This window comes from Pseudophryne corroboree, chromosome 2 (genome assembly GCF_028390025.1).
Source record: "Pseudophryne corroboree isolate aPseCor3 chromosome 2, aPseCor3.hap2, whole genome shotgun sequence".
Lineage (NCBI taxonomy): Eukaryota > Metazoa > Chordata > Amphibia > Anura > Myobatrachidae > Pseudophryne > Pseudophryne corroboree.
Window position 1 is genome coordinate 571,977,977 of NC_086445.1, and position 25,828 is coordinate 572,003,804.

Sequence of the window (25,828 nt, forward strand, 5' to 3'; positions counted from 1 at the left end):
CTTGGAGGGAAGTTTGGTTTGTAATCCATGTGGTAATGAAAACAGTAATGGCGGCGCCGGCCACCGGAGACAGGAGGCGCCAGGCTGACAGATGCACATCCAACCACGCGGACACAGCGGAGGCCGCGGCTGACGTAATCGCCACTCAGACACTCTGCATGCAGAAGTTCAGGGACGGTGGCGGAGGCCGCGGGAGACGCCATGCCAGGTGTAATATGGCGTTTACTGTGACAGCGTCCCAGAGTAACAGGAGAGGATACAGGAATGTACACATCAGGATAACAGATGGGATCCGGTCCTGGAGCGCTGAGCCAGCCTTAGGAGGCATCTGATGGGTAAGAAATGGCGTCCAGATACCCGGATCGTGACAGGGATCCAGCGGACAAGCTGGGATAGTGGCCTCTCAACAGAGCACACGTCAAGATGGCAGCCGCAACTTGGTGGACTCCTTCCTTGGCTCCCCACTCACCTGAAGGGGAAGGTCCACAGGTGCCTCAGTACGTCCCTCAGGTGCAAGGAGTCGGTAGTGGCCCTGGTGGGGCCCAAAGTGAAGGCCCTTTAATAAGATTAAATTGCTAGCATTGCCACATACCTGATGTCATGATTGTAGTTTTGTGAACCTGGCGTATATGTGAAGTCCTTGCAGGTAACTGGAGGACTGTATGTATATTGGCTGGTCTGTGGGAATCAGTGAGATGAAGGGCTCAAGGAAGACTATGGACGATGAAGTAGTACAAAAAGTAAGATATAATGGAGTAAGGATAATTCACAGAGGCTGAGGCTACCCCAATGACTGAACTGAAGAATGGAGTTAATAACTGTAAAACGATGCTGTAGCACTCTGTATGTATAGCAATGACTGTGGCTGTGACTTTAAGACAAGGCTGAAGAAGAACTGAAGACTGTGGCTGTGTCTTTAAGATGAGACTGAAGAATACTGTGACTGTTTCTTTAAGACAAAACTGAAGAATACTGTGACTGTATCTTTAAGACGAGACTGAAGAATACTGCAGCTGTGTCTTTAGGACGAGACTGAAGAATACTGCAGCTGTGTCTTTAAGAAAAGACTGAAGAATACTGCTGCTATGTCTTTAAGACGAGACTGAAGACTACTGCGGATGTGTCTTTAAGACGAGACTGATACTGGATATAACTGGTAACACAACTGTAATCCGGACTGGGTAGCAAAAGAGAAAAGTTTCACAGGAACTAAGATAATAGTGTTACCTCTTAGGGAGCTCAGCTGCTAAGCTCACACTGAGCTGTGTGACTCAAGGAACTGACAGCTTCTGTAACACAAGTCCATTTACTTATACTTCCTGGTCCTTGGTGATTGGTGAACAGAGTCAGGTGATTCAGATAGGCTGGCACAGGATTGGATAGCTCCAGGTCAGGTGATCAGACCCTGTCATGTCAGTACTCCAGGTTAGGCTTTGATGTAAAGTGAGTCCTAGCAGGCCGGATAAACACTGAAGCCTAAACTCCTAAAATAAACAGAGGATGCTGGCTTTTAGTCCCAAACAGCAGAGAGCTGAGCAAAGTGGAGAATGTATCTGGTGACCACTGGAGTCAGAGAGGCATATAGTATAATGACAACAATGATTGCTGTGTAGGCACAGCACAGAGAGACTTGCTGAATTCAATATTCACACAGAAGGTTAATCAACACAGGTGCAGTTTGTTAACTCTCATCTTCCAGGCAGAGAACTTAGCACTCTGGGAACTCATGGTACTGGCAAACTGTTTATCCCAGTGAGCAAAACAGACTCAGGATCCAGGACAGATGGCAGAGGTAAGTCACCAAATATGAGAAATACATTCAGGATCATGACACCTGGCTATGATAGACTTTCGTGAAACTAACACTCCATGCTCATTGTTTTTCCATTTAATTTCATCATCATTCATGCTATTATAAGTACTCAGTTAAGATGAATTAAAATTTCTATTAAGATTCCAGACAACAGGATGTGTGTAACTGAGGCATGTATGGGATCAGTAGTTGGATGGAATGTTTGCTCTTGTAGTGCCAGAAGAGTTGGCTCCCAATTTAGAAACACATGAATATATGACCCAAAGTGGGCTATTATTATGTAGTGTACAGCCATCTGACCGGAGACGCATTGATATATCTGGTGTTTTATCATATGTTTGCAAATGTGTGTAACTGAGTCTTCTGCATTTTATTATGTAGGATGCATGAGTTCGGTATGAATTACCGATGGCTGGGATTCCAGCCGTCAGCATACTGACAGCAGCATCCCGGTCACCAGTATGCCAGCAGTGGGGCGAGCGCTTGTTGCGGGCACAGAGGATGAATCACAATACCTTGCCGGTATTCCGGCACCGACATTGTACCGCTGTGCAGGATTCCGCCGTTTACATTGTGATTACCCGGGTTCCCGTGCGGCAGTATGTTAACCGCTTCCTGGATGCATGTCTATTTGACCCATTGCAGAGTGCTAGGGGAATTTGTTCCATGTTTTTTTCTTCCATACAACAAATCCATGTGACTAGGACTAGGTGGTTTGATCTAATTTACACTCACTTTCTCTTACATTCCTACTCTATGTGAGAAACATGAGCCACATCAATCCTGTAAGACCAGTGAGAGGACCTAGGTTTTCATCATCATTTATCAGACACTCAATTTTTGAGATTTGGGGCAGTGCTGTTCTTTCTTAGAGTGGATCTAACTCTGATTTATTATTACATTTCATATTATTTGCACATTGTTTTTCCTGTCACTTTTTATGGGATGTTTTTGTTCCTAAATAAAGAGACATAATTCATTTGTTGTTAGATTGCCTGTATTCAATCTGGTATTACAGCTATTCTTGATGATCAACTAACTTCATATAATTTAATGTCTTGCACAGTGTGAAGTTTTTTTTGTATCACACAAGACACTATTGCTGTTTTAATAATCAGTGGATGGTAAATCAATTACATTTTGCATTCCCAGAGATCCCATTGCTCATTCTCATCTTAATAATATTATGCCGTCATTTTAAATGAAAACTTATAAAAGTGAATATTCCTTTCTGGTTCTATATAATCAGGGGAGTCCCCTTTCCCCCACAAAAATCTTAAGATTACCTCTGCCTTACCTCCAATTTTATAATATAAGGCTTTGGAAATCTACAGATACTGTGGGTAATTAACATAGTACAGTTTAGGATTGTCATTACACCAAAAAGAAAACTGTTTTAATGATCTACTAAACTACCATCTCTGTTCAGCTGCTGGTCCCACTGAGCTCAGCTGTTATTTCTGTGTTCATACCTGTTCAGTTGCCAATTGAGCTCAAATGTGATAGCCGCTCTGTTTTTCTGCCATACCCACTGAGCCTGACCGTCCACATCCTAAAATACATACCAGAGCTCCAGAGACTGCCTACTCTAGTAATCCCAGCAAGGTGGTGGTGATGTAGCCTCTACAAACTCCATTGTGCCCACTCTCATTACTTCCACATTCATCCACATCTCTTACACAAGTCTAACATACGGTATCCAGTCTTTAGGTCGACCACACTTAGGTCGACAGTCAGGTCGACCAATATTGGTCGACTTGCATTAGGACGACATGGTCTATAGGTCGACATGGTCACTAGGTCAACATGTACTAGGTCGACATGGAAAAAGGTCGACATGAGTTTTTGACATTTTGTTTCTGTTTTTTGAACTTTTTCATACTTTACAATCCACGTGGACTATGATTGGGTAACCTTGCCCGAAGCATGGTGAGAAATGCGAGACATGCGAGGGGACACGGTGGACTAATTGGGGTTCCCGGTCACTATACAAAAAAAAAAAAAAGACACCAAATTGATTTAAAAAAACTCATGTCAACATTTTTCCACGTCGACATTGTTCATGTCGACCTATTTAAGGTGTCAACTTAGTCACTGTCGACCACTGGTGGTCGACCTAATGACTGTCGACCTAGTTACAGTCCACTCTATGATCCACACCCTTAACAAACACATGGCCCTATTAACCCATTGCTGGACCCCTATGCTTTCAGGTATTTCAGGCACTCTCCGGCATTTCAATCTTTCAACCCACTATGGCTGACATTTGGGAAGCAGAGCTTATGCCATCATTTATTCCCCTTATACACCAAGCTTTTGACCGGTTATTGCCGGGCTAACCCGGGGTCGCGGCTCGGTGTAAAAAGATTAACTTGGGTCTAATGACTTCAGAATCCAACCAGGGCAGCTTGCAGGATTGGTCCTGGGAAGGATTCGGGTTAGGTTGCAGTGTGAATGGGTAACCTGGATCATCCGACCTGGGTCCCGTTTACAGCATCAGGAGAGCAGCAGTCCAACGCAAGGAGATGATGTCTTTGTGGAAGATTTACATACTGTAGTCATTTGTCTTGGAACTTTTGTATAATACATGAAATTCCCCAATTTGGGATGTTATGGACAATATAATAAACACTGTGCTTTTAAACCAAAGCTCAGCTTCCCTCAACATTATTTCATACATTATCTGCCAAATGCCCCTCACTTGCATGCACCTCTGGAAAAGCAGCAAAACACAGGGCATAAACCAGAAGGCAACAGAGGCCCACGCCTTCTATGATGGTAAGAAGCTACGTGTTTTCCTACACGCATTATTGAGTAACTAAATTTTTGCCCTATTGGTTGTATTGAGATGACAGGACATTGAGGGTTTACGAATGCAAGATATTGGAATAACACGCATAGTGAACTAAGACCTCCTCCACACCACTACTACCCAGGAGCCAACTATAGGAACCGGTGGATGTCTTAGACACAACGTAGCAGCATTATAATCAAACTACCCACCTATAGAGGATCATATCACATACTGGCTGCCTATTTGTTTGTTTTTTTGTTTTGTTTTTAAATCAAGTACATTTTATTGATTTTTTGTTAATAAAAAAAAAGTAACAATACAAAAAGTGCATTAAGAACAACAAAAGGAAAGTAGCACAGAGCCGTAACTACGTGTGTGCCTGGCACACAGCGCAGTCGCCTTGAGGGCGCAACTGTCCGCATCCCCATGTCTTTAGTCAGCGGCATTGTAATGAGTCAAACTGACTCATTACAAGCCGCCTGAGAGGAGAGGAGCAGCAGCGCCGGAGGCAGGGGAGAAGGAGGAGGAGGGAGGGGAGGAGGGAGCCGCAGCAGTGCACTGTAATTGGTGGCGGCGCTGCTGCAGCTGTCCCTCTCCTTCCACATTGGCTGGCCGCCGCCGCTGTGAATGCTGAGATGCGCTTCCCTCATCCCAGCATTCACAGCGGCGGTGGCCAGCCAAGGTGGAAGGAGAGGGACAGCTGCAGCAGCGCCGCCACCAATTACAGTGCACTGATGCGGCTCCAGAGTCCCCCTCCCTCCTCCTCCTCCCCTGCCCGGGATCTGCCAGCAACTACACTGAGGAGCCTGACTGCCTGAGCCAGCGGAGAGACAGTAAGTATTTATCATCTATTCTGTCTGTCTGTCTGTCTGTCTATCTATCTATCTACAGCATCTATCTATCCTGTCTGTCTGCCGTAATGTGTAAAAAGGGGGACTGGCTCTAGTAATGTGTAAAAAGGGGGACTCTGTCTGCTGTAATGTGTAAAAAGAGGGACTCTGTCTGCCGTAATGTGTAAAAAGGGGATGCTGTCTGCCGTAACGTGTAAAAAGGGGACGCTGTCTGCCGTAATGTGTAAAAGGTGGACTCTATCTGCCATTACGTGTAAAAATGGGACGCTGTCTCTCGTAATATCTAAAAAGGGGACGCTGTCTGCCATAACGTGTAAAAAAGGGGACGCTGTCTACCGTAATGTGTAAAAAGAGGGACTTTCTGACGTAATGTGTAAAAAGGGGACACTGTCTGCCGTAATGTGTAAAAGGTGGACTCTGTCTGCCGTAATGTGTAAAAAGGGGACGCTGTCTGCCGTAATGTGTAAAAAGGGGGACTGTCTGCCGTAATGTGTAGAAAAGGGGACTCTGTCTCTCATACTATGTAAAAAAGGGACGCTGTCTGCCGTAATGTGTAAAAAAGGGGACGCTGTCTACCGTAATGTGTAAAAAGAGGGACTTTCTGCCGTAATGTGTAAAAAGGGGACGCTGTCTGCTGTAATGTGTAAAAGGTGGACTCTGTCTGCCATAATGTGTAAAAAGGGGACGCTGTCTGCTGTAATGTGTAAAAGGTGGACTCTGTATACCGTAATGTGTAAAAGGGTCTCTACCTGGTGTAGTGGCGCTACTGTGTGGCGTAATTTGAATAATGGAGACTACTATGCACCATAAGAGGAATTGGTATTATTTTGTGGCCACACCCCTTCACAATGAAGCCATGCCCCTATATATTTTTGCCCCTATTTTACATAAAGGTGGGGCGCTGATGACGTTTCTTGCACACAGCGCTAAACAGTCTAGTTACGGCACTGACGTAGCATATGCATTTTCAATAACAGAGCGCAAAGCGGAGTTATATGTATAGTTTTATACAATAAATTACACAGTATTGAGTCATCTCGAGATAAGTTGAATGACATACCCTTCAAAATAAAAGACAGTGCCAAGTACATGTAATCAGGATAAAACAGCTCACATATAAGCCAAAGAACTTGGATACTGTCTGGTTATTACTAAGAACACCCATCCTACAGTTTGTGCAAGTCTCATCAGTTACCACTGAACTAGGAACTTGGATTGACATTATATTTTATAGTTTCTTGGTAGACAAAAAAATCACCAGCAGTTAATTTCCGTATTCAATACACCTATACCACCATACCCCAGAGAGCACCAGTAATAGTATATACTTATAGGTGGATAGGGGGGTAAGACACCACCTAACTGAAGCAGCTAGGGGTATACACCTGGATACTTCAGAGCGCTGTAGCATTCTTGGCCTGAAACAAGTACCTACTCAATTTATTGATTTATTTATTATTACCAGTTATTTATATAGTGTACACATATTCCGCAGCGCTTTGCAGAGAATATTTGGCCATTCACATCAGTCCCTGCACCAGAGGAGCTTACAATCTATTTTCCCTACCACATGTACACAGACACAAATTCACGCTAGGGTTAATTTTTGATGGGATCCAATTAACCTACCACTATATTTTTGGATTGTGGGAGGAAACTGGTACACCCAGAGGAAACCCACGCAAGTACGGGGAGAATAATTTATGTTCTTGCTTTCTCCTACTCACTTTCCCCATTCTTCTCTCCAAATTCCTCTTCTCTCCAGCCTATCTCTTCCTCCACAAATATTATTTCCCCTTCACTACTTCCTTCCTCACTAGTCTGCACCCTTGAACTTGTATATTTCCTGCACCACACTGCAAGCTACATAAGTAGAAACAAACCTCACACCAAGGATTCATATGTCACCTTTCTTGACCCAGCACATTCTCACAGTTGCTGGAGACAACTCACTGAGTCCTGGGCCTCATGCCATCCTCAGAATCTGTTCACAGTCCTCATTCCACAGTCCATACTAAAACTTTCCTTCTACCTCATACATTCAATCCCGTTAATTTTAACAACATATTTTCAACACCCACCCTTCCCTTTCTCCGTGTACTTTGAATGTGACATGTTTGTAACAAATTCACATCCATCCATGGCCTAATCGTTTTAAAATACTGGAATCTCCTGTTCCAGAAACCAGATTATGTCACTACATACTATGGACCTCATTCCGAGTTGATCGCTCGCTAGCTGCTTTTAGCAGCATTGCACACACTAGGCCGCCGCCCTCTGGGAGTGTATCTTAGCAAAATTGCGAACGAAAGGTTAGCAGAACTGCTCAAAAATCTTTTCATGCAGTTTTCTGAGCAGCTCCAAACCTACTCCTACCTTGCGATCACCTCAGTCAGTTTAGTTCCTGGTTTGACGTCACAAACACGCCCTGCGTTCGGCCAGCCACTCCCCCGTTTCCCCAGGCACGCCTGCGTTTTTACCTGTCACGCCTGCGTTTTTTAGCACACTCCCTGAAAACGGCCAGTTACCTTCCAGAAACACCCACTTCCTGTCAATCACTCACCGAGCAACAGAGCGACAGAAAAGCGTCGCTCGACCTTGTGTAAAACTGCATTGTTTTGTGGGAAAGTACTTCACTAGCTGCTTTCGGTCGCAACGCAGCGATTAGGTGAAAAAGTGGCATTTCTGCGCATGCGTACAGGCCGCAGTACGCATGCGCAGAAATGCCGCTTTTTCACCTAATCGCTGCGTTGCGACCAGAAGCAGCTAGCGATCAACTCGGTATGAGGGCCTATACCTGTAAAAAGCACTGGTGGACGGATCAGTAAGTAACGTGTGCACATCTTCTGGACAACAGTGATCCATAAACAGTTTACAATATTTGCGGTAAATGGTGGAGGTGACTTGTGCTGTCACCCAGTAAATTGAAAAATAAATACATAAATAAATAGGTGCATGACTGCATAAAAGGGAAAATAGACAAGATGTACAGTAGCAATCAAAACACCAGCATGCCTGCATAAATATGGGGGTTTTACGTTACCTTTGAAGAAGGAGTAGGAGGTACCACCAAAACACTGCTCTAACCAGGATGTTAAGTCTTGATTACCCATATGCCAGGAATGATAAGACGATTAGGTTGTGTATATATATATATATATATACAGTTGTGCTCATAAGTTTACATACCCTAGCAGAATTTGTGATTTTATGGCCATTTGTCAGAGAATATGAATGATAACTCAGAAACTTTTCTTTCACTCATGGTTAGTGGTTGGGTGAAGCCATTTATTGTCAAACAACTGTGTTTACTCTTTTTAAATCATAATGACAACAGAAACTACCCAAATGACCCTGATCAAAAGTTTACATACCCTGGAGATTTTGGCCTGATAACATGCACACAAGTTGACACAAACTGGTTTGAATGGCTACTAAAGGTAACCATCCTCACCTGTGATCTGTTTGCTTGTAATCAGTGTGTGTGTATAAAAGGTCAGTGAGTTTCTGGACTCCTGAAAGACCCTTGCATCTTTCATCCAGTGCTGCACTGACGTGTCTGGATTCTGAGTCATGGGGAAAGCAAAAGAATTGTCAAAGGATCTGCGGGTAAAGGTAATTAAACTGTATAAAACAGGAAAGGGATATAAAAAGATATCCAAGCAATTGAGAATGCCAATCAGCAGTGTTCAAACTCTAATTAAGAAGTGGAAAATGAGGGATTCTGTGGAAACCAAATCACGGTCAGGTAGACCTAAAAAATTTCAGCCACAACTGCCAGGAAAATTGTTCGGGATGTAAAGAAAAATCCACAAATAACTTCAGCTGAAATACAGGACTCTGAAAAAAAGTGGTGTGGTTGTTTCAAGATGCACAATAAGGAGGCATTTGAAGAAAAATGGGCTGCATGGTCGGGTCGCCAGAAGAAAGCCATTACTACACAAATGCCACAAAGCATCCCGCTTACAATACTCCAAACAGCACAAAGACAAGCCTCAAAACTTCTGGAACAAAGTCATTTGGAGTGATGAGACCAAAATTGAACTTTTTGGCCACAACCATAAACGTCATATTTGGAGAGGAGTCAACAAGGCCTATGATGAAAGGTACACCATTCCTACTGTGAAACACGGAGGTGGATCAATTATGTTTTGGGGATGTGTGAGCTACAAAGGCACTGGAAACTTGGTCAAAATTGATGGCAAGATGAATGCAGCATGTTATCAGAAAATACTGGAGGAAAATTTGCACTCATCAGCCCGGAAGCTGCGCATGGGACGTACTTGGACGTTCCAACATGACAATGATCCAAAACACAAGGCCAAGTCGACCTGTCATTGGCTACAGCAGAATAAAGTGAAGGTTCTGGAGTGGCCATCTCAATCTCCTGGCCTCAATATCATTGAGCCACTCTGGGGAGATCTCAAACGTGCAGTTCATGCAAGACAGCCCAAGAATTTACAGGAACTGGAGGCTTTTTGCCAAGAAGAATGGCCAGCTTTACCATCTGAGAAAATAAAGAGCCTCATCCACAACTACCACAAAAGACTTCAAGCTGTCATTGATGTTAAAGGGGACAATACACGGTATTAAGAACTGGGGTATGTAAACTTTTGATCAGGGTCATTTGGGTAGTTTCTGTTGTCATTATGATTTAAAAAGAGTAAACACAGTTGTTTGACAATAAATGGCTTCACCCAACCACTAACCATGTGTGAAAGAAAAGTTTGTGAGTTATCATTCATATTCTCTGACAAATGTCCATAAAATCACAAATTCTGCTAGGGTATGTAAACTTATGAGCACAACTGTTTACACACACACACACACACACACACACACACACACACACGCACATACTATATGGACAAAAGTATTCGGATGCCTGACCTTTACACCAACTGGTACTGTAATGATATTGTATTTAAATATACTTTAATAGGGTGTGGGTTGATAGATAGACAGTGTCTAGTTAGACAGTCAATAGATAGACACCAAATGTTGGACAGACATTAGGTCGACAGGGTCAAAAGGTCGACATGAAAAAGGTAGACAGTACAAAAGGATCTACATGATCAAAAGGTCAACATGAAAATTGTCGACATAAAAAAGTTAGACACCATGGGGGGAATTCAAATGTTTGAAAAGTTGGTTGGGCGTCTGTTTTTTCCTGTCTGTTAGGAAAAAACAGACACCTAACTGACTTTTCAAACAATTGAATACCCCCCCCCATGTTTTTTGCATTTTTGTGGTTTATGTGGATAGTTTTGTCATCTGGGACCCCCAATTGTAGAAAGGCATACCCTTGCGGGGCTCGCTTCGCTCACCACGCTTCGGGCTTGGTGGCTCGCTGCGCTCGCCACAAGGTTTATATCTAACTCTATGCCGTCATGGAGAGAGAAGGTATGAAATAGTCCAAAAATATGTAAAATAAAAAAAGGGTCTATCTTTTTTTATGTCGACCATTTTCATGTCGATCGTTTGTCCATGTCGACATTTTGTACTGTCTACCTTTTTCATGTTGACCTTTTGACCCTGTCGACCTAATGTCTGTCTAACATGCCTGGCTTGCAATCTCAGTTCCAGCTCATCGTAAAGGTGTTCGATGGGGCTGGGGTCAGGGGTATGTGCAGGCCAGTAAAGTTCTTACGCTCTGAACTTATTAAACAATGTCTTCATAGTCCTTGCTTTGTGCACTGGGGCACAGTCATGTTGGAATAATAAAGGGTCTTTCCCAAACTGTTGCCACAAAGTTGGATGCATAGCATTGTCCAAAATGTCTTGGTATACATTAAGATTGCCTTCATTGGAGATAAGGGGCCTAGCCCAAACCCTGAAAAACAGCCCCATGCCATTATAGTTCCTCCAGCAAACTGTACAGTTGGCATAATGCAGTCAGTCAGGTAACAGTCTCTCGGCATCCACCAAAACCAGACTCACCCATCTGACTGCCAAAACGAGCAGTGTTATTGGCCACTCCACTTAACAAGTTTCCACTGCTCCACAGACCAATGTCAGTGTGCTTTATACCACTCCATCCAACGCTTGCCACTGGACTTGGTGATGTGAGGCTTGCATACAGCTGCTCGGCCATGGAAACCCATTCCATTAAGTTCCCTCTTACATTAATGCCAGTGGAAGTTCGGCATATTCAGCTATGGAATCAGCACGGGTGGAATTCAATTGTTTGAAAAGTTGGTTGGTGTCTGTTCTTTCCTGTCTATTAGATATTAGATAGGAAAAAACAGACACCCAACTGACTTTTCAAACAATGGAATACCCGCCCATACGTTTTAGCAGTCATTGACCCCCACTCTGTGATTTTGCGTGGTCTTTCACTTCGTGGCTGAGTTACTTGTATCAGGAGTGATAAAAATAATATTTCATTTTATTTTGTTCACAGGCCGTTCAGCACCAAATACAGATTAAATTTCCTAATTTGTCTTTTATACCAATGAATTGGTTATTCAGGAGTTTTCCAGCCTATATAAGCCGGAATCTGTCAGTGTTACGAATTATGTGCCTGGATGAAAACACTGACTGCAGAAGTGCCAGGATGATATGAATATAACTCAGCCTCTAGACGCAAGGGGCGAGGCTCCTGAATTTGCTGATGTGATTGCTGTATTGAACATCTGCTGACTTGATCAATGACCTTAGCTAAGTATACAATAAATTCATAATAATATATTCAAGTTATTTGTTGAAGTACTTTTCTGGGAATCCACCGATCTGGGTCTCCTCAAACTTAACCCACCTGAAACAGTTGCCGTTGTTCGTAAACTCTTCCACTTTCTAATAATATCACTTACAGTTCACCGTGGAATATCCAGCAGGGATGAAATTTCACGAACCGTTTTATTGCAAATGTGGCATAATGTCACATTACCACGCTTGAAGTTACTGAGCTCTTCAGAACAACCCATGTTGTATCACAAATGTTTGCAGATGGAGACTGCATGTCTAGGTACTAGATTTTATACACCTGTGGCAATGGGTCTGATTGAAACACCTAAATTCAGTAAACAGGTGTGGCCAAATACATTTGTCCATATAGTATATATATATATATATATATATATAAAATGTGTGTGTGTGTGTGTGTGTGTGTGTGTGTGTGTGTGTGTGTGGTGTATATATATAAAATGGTAAAGTTTTAAGACACATTTATCAGGTGATGAAAATGTCATAAGTCACTGAAATATTTGGAAAAGGAAACCTGCCAATTTCGATTTATTTGATCCGAGTCCCAGTTGAGAATAGCGCCTTCTGGTGTAGTAAATAAACATCTATTGATGAGAACTTCACCAATGTATAGCACCCTTGAAATGAACAAGTACCATTTCAAGTGGACATATCCACTTTTTTGTCGCATGGGTCAAGTGAAGGGTCAGGATCGGGATGGTTTCTTATTCAATAATGAAAAACTTAATAAAACTCCGGTCCCCAGCAATGTCAAACATGAAGGAGAAAGAGGGGAGGAATGGCCACAAATAGTGTAATACAGTTTAACACAAATTTATTGGCTCACATAAACACAATATGCCCGTACATTAAAAAGGATAAAAACAGCATACCTGATGTACAGTGGGTAGATCTGGTCAGTCATACTCAACGCGTTTCATCCCTATGGCGTCACGTGCCTGAACTTCATCAGGAGTATGTGGCTCCATTGCCCTAGTGCTCTATTTATACCACTAGTAATCATTTAATTAGGGTGTGTGTACCACCCATCATGGGCTTATTCCCGCCACTTCCGGGCGCACCAGAAAAAAGGGTACTTCCAGTTTGTAAGAAATTGCTCCCATTAAAACAGTGCCGCTGGTAGCGGTTCCATTACCCTATAACCACTCTGGGTGGACCACTCAACTTTTCAAATTTTATCTATTATATATGGGTTATAGATGTCTCCATTCATGAAGGATTTCCTTCTTCTTCTTCTTCTTTTTGGTATGTATCTCCTCCTGCTCCCTTTTTATGTAAACGCCATCAGTCTATGAAGCCTTAATGTATTATCTGACCATCCGTCTTTTCTTATCGTGATACCATATATAAATCCCTGAGGAAGTCTTTCTGACGAAACACGTTGGGTTAAGTCAGCTACGGTCTCCTGTCCAGTTTGTCACCACACCCTGTTGAGCTTACACCTGCAAGGGTGAGGGTGAGTTTTTTCAGTTGCTGAAACTACATTATTTCCTGACTGCACATCGATGTATTCTTTTATAATGTTCATATGAACGTATTAAGCTTTTATTATGTACTTTTTAATAAAAAAAAGTTTGGTATCATGTCTAATTAGGCCATTGGCCATTCTTTTCGGGTGTATTTCTGGTGTGAGGGTATACTTACAGGTGACATGATATACAAAAACCCACACCTTGAATATACATGAAAAAGTGTATAAATACACTTTTGTGTATAAATATAAAGTGTATAAGTGTATAAATATAAAAATATTCAAATTTAATAAGATATAAAAGTTAATAAATAAAAGTACAAATTTTCAACAGATAAAATTATATAAATATAAGGTAGGAGATAAGACTTAGCTTAAAAAATAGGCAGGGGGTCAGTGCAGGGAACCCTGCACTGACCCCCTGCCTATTTTTTAAGCTAAGTCTTATCTCCTACCTTATATTTATATAATTTTATCTGTTGAAAATTTGTACTTTTATTTATTAACTTTTATATCTTATTAAATTTGAATATTTTTATATTTATATTTTTTGGCTCATAAATTTAAAGATTTTTTAGTATATACTTTTTAAACAACACAGGTCGCCGGTACCCCTATCCCCCACTTCTTCCATATATATATATATATCAATGGCTATATGGGCGGCACCAACACGGACTCACAATGTAGATAAAGTGTGTCAATTTATTCTATTTATTAACACATTTTATCTACGTTGCTGAGTCTGTGTGAGTGCCGCCCATATAACCATTGAGCTGCATTAGGGAACTTGGACTTTCCACCGGACGAAATGCATTGGGGACTCTTTGAATATACCTCACTCCTAAAGCTAAGCATTTTATCCTGATCATATATGTCTTTTTTATGACGTTTTTTCTTATGCCCAAAAGAATATTTCTTTTTTCATACTTCAGAGTTTTAACTATAAAAATTATAGTAAAATTACAAAGGTAATATTGTAAATATCTTCTTTGTATTACTGTCACAACGCTGTCGGCCAATTCTACAAATACGCCAATTTGAGAATTGCCACATGCGACGTGGGGTTATTTTTGACACACGGGATTAATCAAACACGGTACACTGCCACCAGCCGAAGGAACTGTACTATATTTGAAGGCAAACTTCAGCCCTTACCTTCATACACAATTATTAATATTTTGAGAAATCGGTAACATGCCACACGGGGCTTTGGTTCATAAGAAACACAGAAAATCAGTACTAGAATTTTAAGTTTAATTCCAAGAATACTTCAGAGCTTTAGTTACAAAAACTGTTACAAAGATTATTAAGAAGATTTTAAAAAATACACACAGATTATAGTATGATCTCAAACAAATGAAAAGAAATAAAAATACAGAAAACCTAACTCAAATAGATATAGCCCTCAGCTGCAGCATCCCCCACCCTTGGGATTTTTAACCACTTCCCTGCTAGACACTAAACATACACCCTTTTTACATACTGTAGATGCCTCTCAACAGGTATGGGGAGGGGGGGGGGGGGGGTAGCCCAAAGGCACAGGAATCTCTTTCAAAGAGAGTGAGTTCTGTGAGGATCTGTACCTTGTCATCCCTGGATGGTTTTATGACTAGCCAGAGAGTTTAGTGGCTTTGTCACCTAAACATGTGGAATTCCTTTATTTTCCATCAGGTGATTGATCCGGACATCTCCCCCTTATCAGGATTTATAACCTCTGGTCTGGTCATCGCACATGGAGCATTGCTTTCATCCCTAACTTTAGAGTCTGTAGATAAGAGCTGATGTCAGGAAGACAGAATCTGCTCTCTCTCCCCCAGCCTGGATACATATAGATCCCACGCAGGACATAGCCTGTCAGCCATTTTGTCACAGAAACTTAGGTCACATCTAAGCTGAAAGAATACAAGATTATATATATACAGTCACTTGAAATCATTATTGGTGATTATTTCTGCATGTAATCACCACACCTTAGATCACATATAATTTGCGATTCTCCTTTCCGCGTTTAAACATGACAATTACTGTAACCATTTTTATGGTCAAAACTCTGGTGTATACTGCATCACCTGCCTAACTTGTCCACACATTATTGATCAAAAGTCGCCAAATTTCCAGCAGTATATACTACTGCACCTTAGTATAATGCCCACATGAACCTTCATATTCATATATATGTGTGTGTGTAAATCTGGCTCTGATACTAGCCAGTGCCTCCCCAGCCATTTCTCTCACCACATGTCACTTATATAAATACATACATAAATACATACATACATACATACATACATACATACATACATACAGTATATATAGTGTATTTGGTGACATGTAATCTTTTTTTTTTTTAAATGCAGATGACATTCTATTACTTTGGCCAGGCACAAAGCAGGAATTTCTAGAAGCAATGTTGACTGCTAATTGATCACATCACACATTGTAGCAGCTTTGTAGAAAAATTAATTATCTAAATTTCACCATTAGTTGGAATAGGAAAGAATTGAAAATCTGCTTGTACCATAAACCTACTGACTGCAACACCCTCTCGCATGCCCAGAGTTACCAACCAAATCAGTTAAAGAAGGGTTTACCCTTTTCCCAATTTTTAAGAATTCAATGTATAACTGGAAATGAAGAGAAGGCGGAAGCTTGAGATTGATGCTACAGTATGTTACACAAATTCCTTTAGAGAGGATATCCCCTAAAAGATCTGGAAATGGCGAAACTGACAGTTCTTCAGATACTTAGAACTGGTCCAGTGTTGTACACCACAGTCTATTACCAATATATGTAGCATGGTCTAAAGCAACAATCTTTACTATACGTGGTGCCGTATAATTCTCCAGCTGTAGCCATGCTTTACTCAGTGTGGCTAGCCTGGCCAGCTGAACTCTTGGAGGCTTAGACGGGTTCAGCTGTTAATCATGGAACTCCTGAACTTTACTGGGGCCTGTCACCCCAACCCTGTTGAGTATGGCCTTCAAATGAGGGTAGGAGCTAACTTCAGGTGAGTATAGGCTCGATGTGATTTCCCTGTGAGGCACGGAGCTAACCTGGCTGCCCATTCCTCCTCTGGCCACTTTAACAGCAAGGAAGTGCATTCAAAAGTGCATAAAAATGCCTCAATATCATGTGAGGGTATAAGCTTTTGTTATGACTCATGCTTCTGCCCACCTTTTCTCATCATTTTTAACTTATCGTGCAGTACCTGGATCTGTGTTTGCTGCCTCTGAATCTGAGCCTGCTGCTCAGGGTCCAGATTTTGTTGGCCAGCAGCCACTTCAGCAAACACTTTCAAAACCTCCTCCATATTTCCCTGTTCTTTATATACAAATTTACTAGGCTTAATTAACTGGCTAGGTTAAGCCAGATTCACAGTACACTATCTCAGCTGTTTCTCTTAACATTGCATACCATTGCCTGGGCTTCCAGCCCTATACACAGGAATAATAAATGCTTTATAGTGAACACAGCTTGAAATTCAAAAAACATGTGTATACGTATCCACTACCGTTTTAAGATTCATGCTCACCAAACCGCTGGACAGCAGGTAGCATCCTGCAATGCATCTCACTGCTGCTGTGGATGGATCCGGTTAAAGTATCAGAGTTTGCTGCGGACACCGTCCAGCAATTGTGATACCTCTTTGGACACCATATGTGACAGGAATCACATAGACGGAGTACAGTTCAACTCACTTTCTACCTCAGGCAGGCTACATAATTCATGCAGGCTTTGCAGGTCAGGTTTTACAGGCTGTGTTTAAAACAGCAGCACAACATTCCAAGTTCTGGTAATCACAAACAGTACAGATTCCAAATGGCTCCTAATGTAACCTCAGATCCCCAATCTATCACCTGGCCACTTGCTGGCATCGGGAGTCATGACCTACTGCACAAACACATATTTAAAGGTATTCCCTGCTCCAGCTCCACACGCCTGGTATGCAGTTTTATATTTTCAGCAGTGGATTGCTCTGGCTCCTGAACTCTGATCCCCAAGTTCACAGTACCTCCTGAAAAGCGGGACATTTAAAAAAAAAATCCCATTGAAAGCTAAGAAATCTATTTCCAGGAACTGGAGATATCTGCAGTCAAGCAAGCTGCCCTCCCACCGGGAAAATTATGAATATTAAGCCCACCACATTTTCCACCCCTCCCCTGCGTATTAAACCCCCTACCACCCTGGAAGTCATGTACTGGGGCCCCTTCATTTAGCTCAATGCCCACTTCTACAGATTAGTGTTCTCCCTCCCGCCCTATCTCCCACCATCTGTGCAGCAAAGGAGTAATTAGCAGAAATTAAGGATCCATGTCCTACACTCCAGGTCCTACATGCTGAGCGGAAGATAGAACACCCCCTACTGCCTGCAGGACATTAAAGCTGCCACTGATAGCATCCCCCACCCCTACCGCTGGAGGGTGGGTAGGGGCCCCACTGCATTGCTTTGCCCAGGGGCCTACACTGCTGTTAAGACGGTCCTGCATTATGATCCAGATCCTGTGCAGAATCACACCCTATTCTGCTTAATGATAACACAGCACAAAGTAATGTATCATTATTTATAATTGTTAAGCTCTTTTCCTCAGTGGTCACATACTGTAACATTGGTGGATACAGCCAAGTTTGCAACAGTGTTCTAGGTGACACATAAGCCTGATTTGAGCATACAAAGCTGGTAACCTTCTGTCACATACCCTTTTAAAAAATTGATGGTTTTCCATCCAAACGTCTGTTTTTGGCATATTACTATTTTTTCCCCTCTCAGTCTAATTTACATAAACTGTAATTACTGTAAGTACTATTTTTACCATTATGATCACAGAAATTCTATTTTACCTCTAGGTATTTATTCTTCTCTGCCACCCTTAAAAAAATAGCATTCTTTATAATTATAGTTAATAACTGATTGTTTTCATTCATTTATGAACAATTCTTTATATAGTGCCAGCACAAGTGCTTTACACAGAGTATTTACTCATTCACATTAGTCCCAGCCCCAAAGGAGCTTGCAATCTGTGGGTTTGATTCAGAGATGTATGCAAATCTGATTTCAGCAGTTGAGCGATTATCGGACGACTGCTCATGTGCTGCAATACTCTTGCAACGGTGGTTGCAGGCAGGGTCGCACTGGTCCATCGGGGCAACCCCCGGTGCGCCCCACTGCTTGAGGACCCACCCCCTCCTCTAGGGGTCAAATTCCAGTCTGTGCACTTGAATATACATTATATAAAATATTATATTATACTGCACAGGACTATGGTGCATTTTCTACACTGCATGGCTGGTACATTATCATGCATGCAATAGCAGTATTTACTGTATATATCACAGGGAACAGACCATGCACTCTCTAATGGTTAGCCAAGCCTCTGTGGTAGCTGGCCACACCCCCTATAGAGGATGACCACACCCCTAGCATGAGCCCTTACCACTGCATTCCCCCGATGGGCCCTTCATGCCCCAGTCCGACACTGGTTGCAGAGAGGATTTATTTGCAAAGTTAGTGACAGTCAGGGACGCTTGAGGAAGGTAATGGGGAGTGGCGGCAAAAAAACGCAGGGGTGTCATGATCCTTTTCAGGGCATGTCTCAACCTACGTCTGCAGTAACAGTGGCTCCGGTGTCTCATTTCCTGTGCCCACCGGGCTACACAGGAGCCAGATAATCGACTGATCTGCGAGAGATGCTGCATCTTTGTATGCAGCCTTTGGGACACAAAAAGCCGCCAGTGGAGGCTCAATACGATTCCAGTCTGCTGCGGCATTAGCAAAGTAATGCACAGTCATTGCATACATATTTACAGCTGCGGCAGCAATACCGCACATCTCTCAATCTGGCCCTTTGTCTCCTAATACACTGGCGCACGCACACACACACACACACACACACACACACACACACACAAAATATTGTGGATTGAAAAATGCTGACAAACAAAAGCAGAGAAAGCTTTGCCGTTCAGATTAGCAAAGTGTAAATAAATTTCAAGAAAGATTATTTCATGCTTTTGAAAAGTGGCCTATAAAAAATACATATACAGGTTGAGTATCCCATATCCAAATATTCCGAAATACGGAATATTCCGAAATACAGACTTTTTTGAGTGAGAGTGAGATAGTGAAACCTTTGTTTTCTGATGGCTCAATGTACACAAATTTTGTTTAATACACAAAGTTATTAAAAATATTGTATTAAATGACCTTCAGGCTGTGTGTATAAGGTGTATATGAAACATAAATGAATTGTGTGTATGTACACACATTTTGTTTAATGCACAAAGTTATAAAAAATATTGGCTAAAATTGGCTAAAATGACCTTCAGGCTGTGTGTATAAGGTGTATATGTAACATAAATGCATTCTGTGCTTAGACTTAGGTCCCATCACCTTGATATCTCATTATGGTATGCAATTATTCCAAAATACGGAAAAATCCCATATCCAAAATACCTCTGGTCCCAAGCATTTTGGATAAGGGATACGCAACCTGTATATATTTTTCATCAAATTGTACCAAAAGAATCCTTCCTCTGAATATGACTTCATGCCTGTACTGCACAGAAAATAATCAAGACCATTGGCATCTAAAGATTGATTTTTTTTCTTGAACCACACTGCAAATTGCTAAGAAGACTGAACTTTATTACCCCTGAGCTTTCACCTATATTGCAGGCTTCTCGTACAGCTCACTGAGGTTCTCTATGACAACTAAATTATCCTTGTAACTGAGTAAGAGGGCACTATATAATGAAGACAGGCAACTTGATGGTCATTTATCAAGCATCTACTATTAAACCTGGCAGGTTTTTGCAGCAGATGCTTTACACTTAGAGGTACTAGTTTATAGACCCTCCAACATTTAATTACTCTTTCAGTTACAGTGGTATGGTATGACTTGAAGCATACCATGCACCACCAGAGTAAGAGGAAACAGTTTTCTCGGCCACACCTTGAAATTAAATGAAACTTCCACCTGGTATCCCTGGTTGGCATATAAAGAATCAGACCATTATAAATATTTACGATAAAAGGCAGTGTGAGTCCCCTTCCTTTACTATACATGCGCAGAACCCTCACCTCTGATCCTGGGGTTGCAAAGCTCTCTTTGTGTTTTGCTCTTGTCTTTCTCTTTCCTTTCCTATTATGTCTTTTCTTGTTTTTTCATTATGGCATATATATTGTTCAATTGTAACATGTTTTATTTGATGATATATTGACTCATCAGGTTTCTTTACTAGGGATCATGACGTTAAGTCTTGACCTAAGACATTTACATTTTTTTTGGTGAGATCCAGGGATTTTGTTATATGTTCCTTCTCTTACATGATGTATACTTGTAATACGCCTAATAAAAACTATTTGCAAAAAAAAAGAAAGAAATTAGAACTCAACTGTTAAATAAACCTTCCAGCAATCTAGATGACATAAACCAAATTCAATTAAAGTGCCAAAGCAATTAGGACTCAATTAACATCTTAACTACCAACGTGCGTTTTCTACACAGCAATTTAATAAAACATAATTACAATTAAGAACAAATAGTTTTTGATAAGAACTTCTCTAGATCTGTTTTTCCTTTTCTAATAGACATATTTATCAAAATTGAAATTTCTATGTGGATGTGATATCGTTATTTGCATTGATTGCAGTGATAACATTATTTGCATTGTGAAAATTAATATTGTCACAAGACTTTACAATTAAGCTCTTGCCGTAAGCCAGTCTCGGCAAAGAGCCGGAAGCAGAGTGATATCTTATGTTATCGGTTCGGGTTACCCAAAGCCATGTGTGGCTGCTGACCTGTCCATACGTCATCGTGAGCAGATGGGAAGGAATCATGAGAATCTATCTCAGTTAAAATTTGCAGTATAGGTTACTACAGGGCCAGGCTGATGCTGCAGATGGTTTTAGCTATAAGGACCAAGCTCAGGAATGCATCTGTGGATGGAATTGGAGGGATACCTCCATGGTACATCTTGGGGATTATGAATACTGTATTGGCAGGCACCCCCCCCCCCCTCCCAAATTTCCTTTTTTAAAGAATATCCAGTGAATACTAAATGATAAAAATGCCTCCAAATCTCTAGTTGCTTGCTGCAGCTCTAGTGGGAAAGACATCTGCTTTAAGGTAACCATTACAACATTGCGCTAAGTCACAATTTTACTGGATAATAGACTGTCAGTTATACTTGAGTCAAAGGTTTTCTTTATTTCTAAACTGACAGCTTCTCTTTGGATGTCAGGTATTACGTACATTTGTTTTCCCTAGTTCTATTTTGAGATCATGTTTAAGTATTCTGGTTCTCAATGGAAGATATGTTCCTCCTCACAAAACTTGTTGCCTCACATTGTGGTGTACAGACTGGATATCAGTTATATTGACCTCTGATGAAATCTAAGAATGGTAGATAGCCATTAGATGCTCCAGAACATCATTGTTTTTCTGTATACAGACAAGGTTTCAGATGTTTAGATTTTAGATACCTAATGTACAGACAAATCACATGATCTAATGACCCAAATAATGATATATGAGATACCTTGAGCACAGACAAGCTGTCCGATACCTTCTTGACCCCTGAGGAGGTCTATAGCCTCTGTATATTTATATACCTTAAGCAGATGTACAGTATAATCTAAATTTTACTAAATTTGTCTGATTTTAAAATTCATTTCTTCCAACATGGGTATCACACCACACCTACTAGATAATTTGTGATTCGGCACAGTTTTAACCATAGCGCATTCCTCCCAACATTCTTGAGAGTGGAAGAGAGACACCGCGCTCAATTTTGAAAAGGGTGTGTGGCCTGGGTCAAAGGGGGTACCTTTGCGGGAGTGAACTGATCACAAGCCACGCCCCTGTTTTCATCACTAAAGGGGCATGCCCAGCGCTCTGTGAGCTGTAGGCATGCCCCCTCTCCCTCTGTCTCCATTGAATAGATGCTGTGTCCTAAGCAGAGCAGCGAGTGCAAGAACCTCCCAACTGCCCCCCCACACACACACACCCCCACCCCCACCGCGGGACACTTCGGCCCGCGGGTGGGACAGCAGGTCAGTCCCAAAACCGCGGGTGGGACAGCAGGTCAGTCCCAAAAAAACCTGTACTGTCCCGCGAAAATCGGGACAGTTGGGAGGTATGCATAGCGTAGGATTTTCTCCATGTACACAATCTCCACCTTCTGTAAGTGATTGATGGATTTGTTGTCTATGATAAATCATTTTAGTAAGGACCCATGCTTCCTTTGTTCAGTAAGGTTTTGTCTTTTCCACTTTTTTTCTCACAATGCACAATTTTTATTGCACAATCCGATGCCCACTGTTATAGGTTTCTGTTAATTTCAAATGGAAGCTGGAAGCCATCTTGTTCATAGGGTAAAGAAAAAAGTTTTTCTCTAGTCAAAATTTTCTCTGAATTATTTTTAATTTTTTTTTGTTCTTTCTTATGCTGAGTGTACATTGTAAGTTAAAATGTCTGTCAGTATGATAAATATGGTGAGTCTAGTCCCATGTAATATAATAAAATATAATATAAAATGTGAGCTGTAATGTTTAATCCTCCCGAGATAAATTAGTGATGACTTTGGGTGCAGACAAAACAAGGTATAAATAATATACATTATCTCTTCCTATGAAACTGTGCTTTAAAAGTTAAGAGGGAAGGAAACCCGATTGTACCTCACAAAGGGACTATTGCCCCAAGGAGGCAGACTTTACATTTTATATGACATGTAGACACAGTTTGTTTGTTACATCTGCTAACACATCGTCCCTTGCATTGCATAAAGCTGTGCAAACTGTTTACAGTAAAGATCTCATGTGGAGACAGGGCTGTAGGAAGTCTGCTGTATCAATGGGGGGCAGGCTGTGATATACGAATGTCCATGTAAGGAATGATTCCTTCCTTCGAAATAGCATCTTGCAGTAGAACAAAGACAGCATGATGTTTAATTGGTTTTTAGATAAAAATAACAGTTTAGAATGTATCCATAAATATCTAAAATCTCTAAAGTAGCAAGCTTATGCCTTATGTACATAATGGCTGCTAATAGGAGCTTGTAGTACCAGGGGAAAGATAAATTGAGTATTAAGGTGCTAACCTGAAATGTTGAGATCATGCCAGATGAATTTATTGGAAATAGATTGAGAATACAATTTTCCAAGTGTGTAATACAAGTGGTAGAAGTAATTTTCTTCATAAAAAGAAACCCTGATGTGCTTTATGATCCCTGTCCAAAGTGTGAGTGGGGTACGCTTTGGAATCACTCTAGTTAGTTAAGAGGCATTTAATATACACCCCACTAACTACTAATGCTGCTTTCACATCGCAAAACCTGCTTTTGAAATGGTATTTGAAACGGTTCTTAAAACGGGTCTGAGCAGTTAAACCCCTTTCACATCTCATGTTGTAACCAGTAAATTACCATTTCATTACCGTTTTGGTACCTTTCACACTGAACCCGTTTCACCCATAGAAAACAGTGGTTGTCATTATAAATGGACTTTTCTGGCCCACACATTATTAATAATTATTAATTAATTCATTATTAATAATTTGGATAGTCGCACGATGGAACCCAGCAGCTTGAAGCATTTTTGCTATGTTTTTATATATGAGGGTATCCTTGACTGTCCCAGTAATTTAGCAGCAGATTTCCTCATCCCCTCTGATCCTAAAGCAGCTCCCTCACCTCTTCATCACTCCAATTAGACATTTTATAATGGCTTTGCAGTCTAAACGTTTATAAAGCCACTCTCACATTTGTCTCCTGTGTTTTCCAAGCTGTTTCCTGGTTGTGGCTGCTGACATCACACATGGAGACAGCCTATGACCTGCTGGGGCTTGCAAATACCGTTTCAGACCCTTTCACACTGCACAGTGAAATGGGACTGAAACGGGTAGGACCCTTCTTTTTTACCGTTTCAAAATACAGGTATTTTGAAAACGGTAAATTGAAGGGGACCCTTTCACATCGCAGCTTGACCCGTTTAGGAAGCCAGTTAAAACGGCAAAATACCGGGTACAAGCTGCGGTGTGAAAGGGGTAGAATAGTGTTAACTGAACATACTACACATTGGTTGTCTCCTGCCATTTCTTTCTTTCATGTCATCTTTTCTGGAGAATTCGTGGTTTGACTTGTAAGTTGGAATACGCTGCACCGGACCACCATCTCCATCCCAAGGAGGAAAAGATACCTTGATAGGTTTTACATCTGCCCTCTTAGTGTGAGTGTTGGGGTACGCATCAATCTCCCTCATCTAAGAATTATAAAAGTCACAGCTCTTTTTGGTTGAACTCTTTGAGATCCACATCGGGTGTAAAAAAAGTGGTAGAAGTCATCATCCCTATAAAAGAAACCTTGATGTGTTATTTATCCCCGCTTAAAGTGTGAGTGGGGTACGCTTTGGATCCTCTTTAGTTTTTAGGAGGCATTAATACATATTTCATTATTACAAGTATTTACTACACATTGGTGTGTTTTGTTACGTCTGTTTTATTTCATATTATCTCTGCTGGGGACTTCACATCCAAATGGTCTGAACTAAAGAAAAAATTCAGATAAGGAAAACGTCACATTCAACCTAAAAGGAACGTCTTGGTGATATTGTACTAACGGTTTTTGAGCGCTTGTGATGTATTGCAGTTTTCAAAATTCTGGTTTCAATTTTCCAAGTGGCCTCTTCATAAGGGACCTCAGGGCTGTAACTAGTTTGGTGCTATCAGTGCACTGCACATAGCACTTATGTACTGTGGACAGAACCGTCCACCGACGCAATGTATTAATTGACCAGCACCTGCAACATGTGTATTAGTAGCGGTGCACCTGGATCCTTCTCTGCTGGGTGCAGCGCTACAGTACCAATTCACTGCAACTAGGGAAGCTGGAATTTAGCGATGCAACCATTCACTGCAAGGCTGTTCTGGCTCGGGCAGTGCTGGGATCTTCCTGCAGCTCAGATGCGACACAGGATGGGAGTGTTGGGAGTAGGCTGCGCTGTGATACTGATGTCAGTGACAGGAAGCATGGAGTGCTGGGGCAAGGAGGAAGATTGCTGCTGCTGGTTGAAGAAGTGATAGCTGCTGCCACTGGGCTCACACCTCACTAAGAGCAGGCTGCCCCTTTCTGCCACCAGCATGTGAAGCCTTGTCCGGCATCTGGTTTAGTCTGAGGGGAGGAAAACAAGAGAA

The 25,828-nt window shown here is 41.6% G+C and overlaps 1 protein-coding gene across 5 annotated transcripts in view; it reads right to left on the bottom strand.

The window, feature by feature from the left end:
- Positions 1-25,828, bottom strand: part of DLGAP3 (DLG associated protein 3) — an 856,617-nt gene that overhangs the window by 486,918 nt on the left and 343,871 nt on the right. The window lies entirely within an intron of this gene.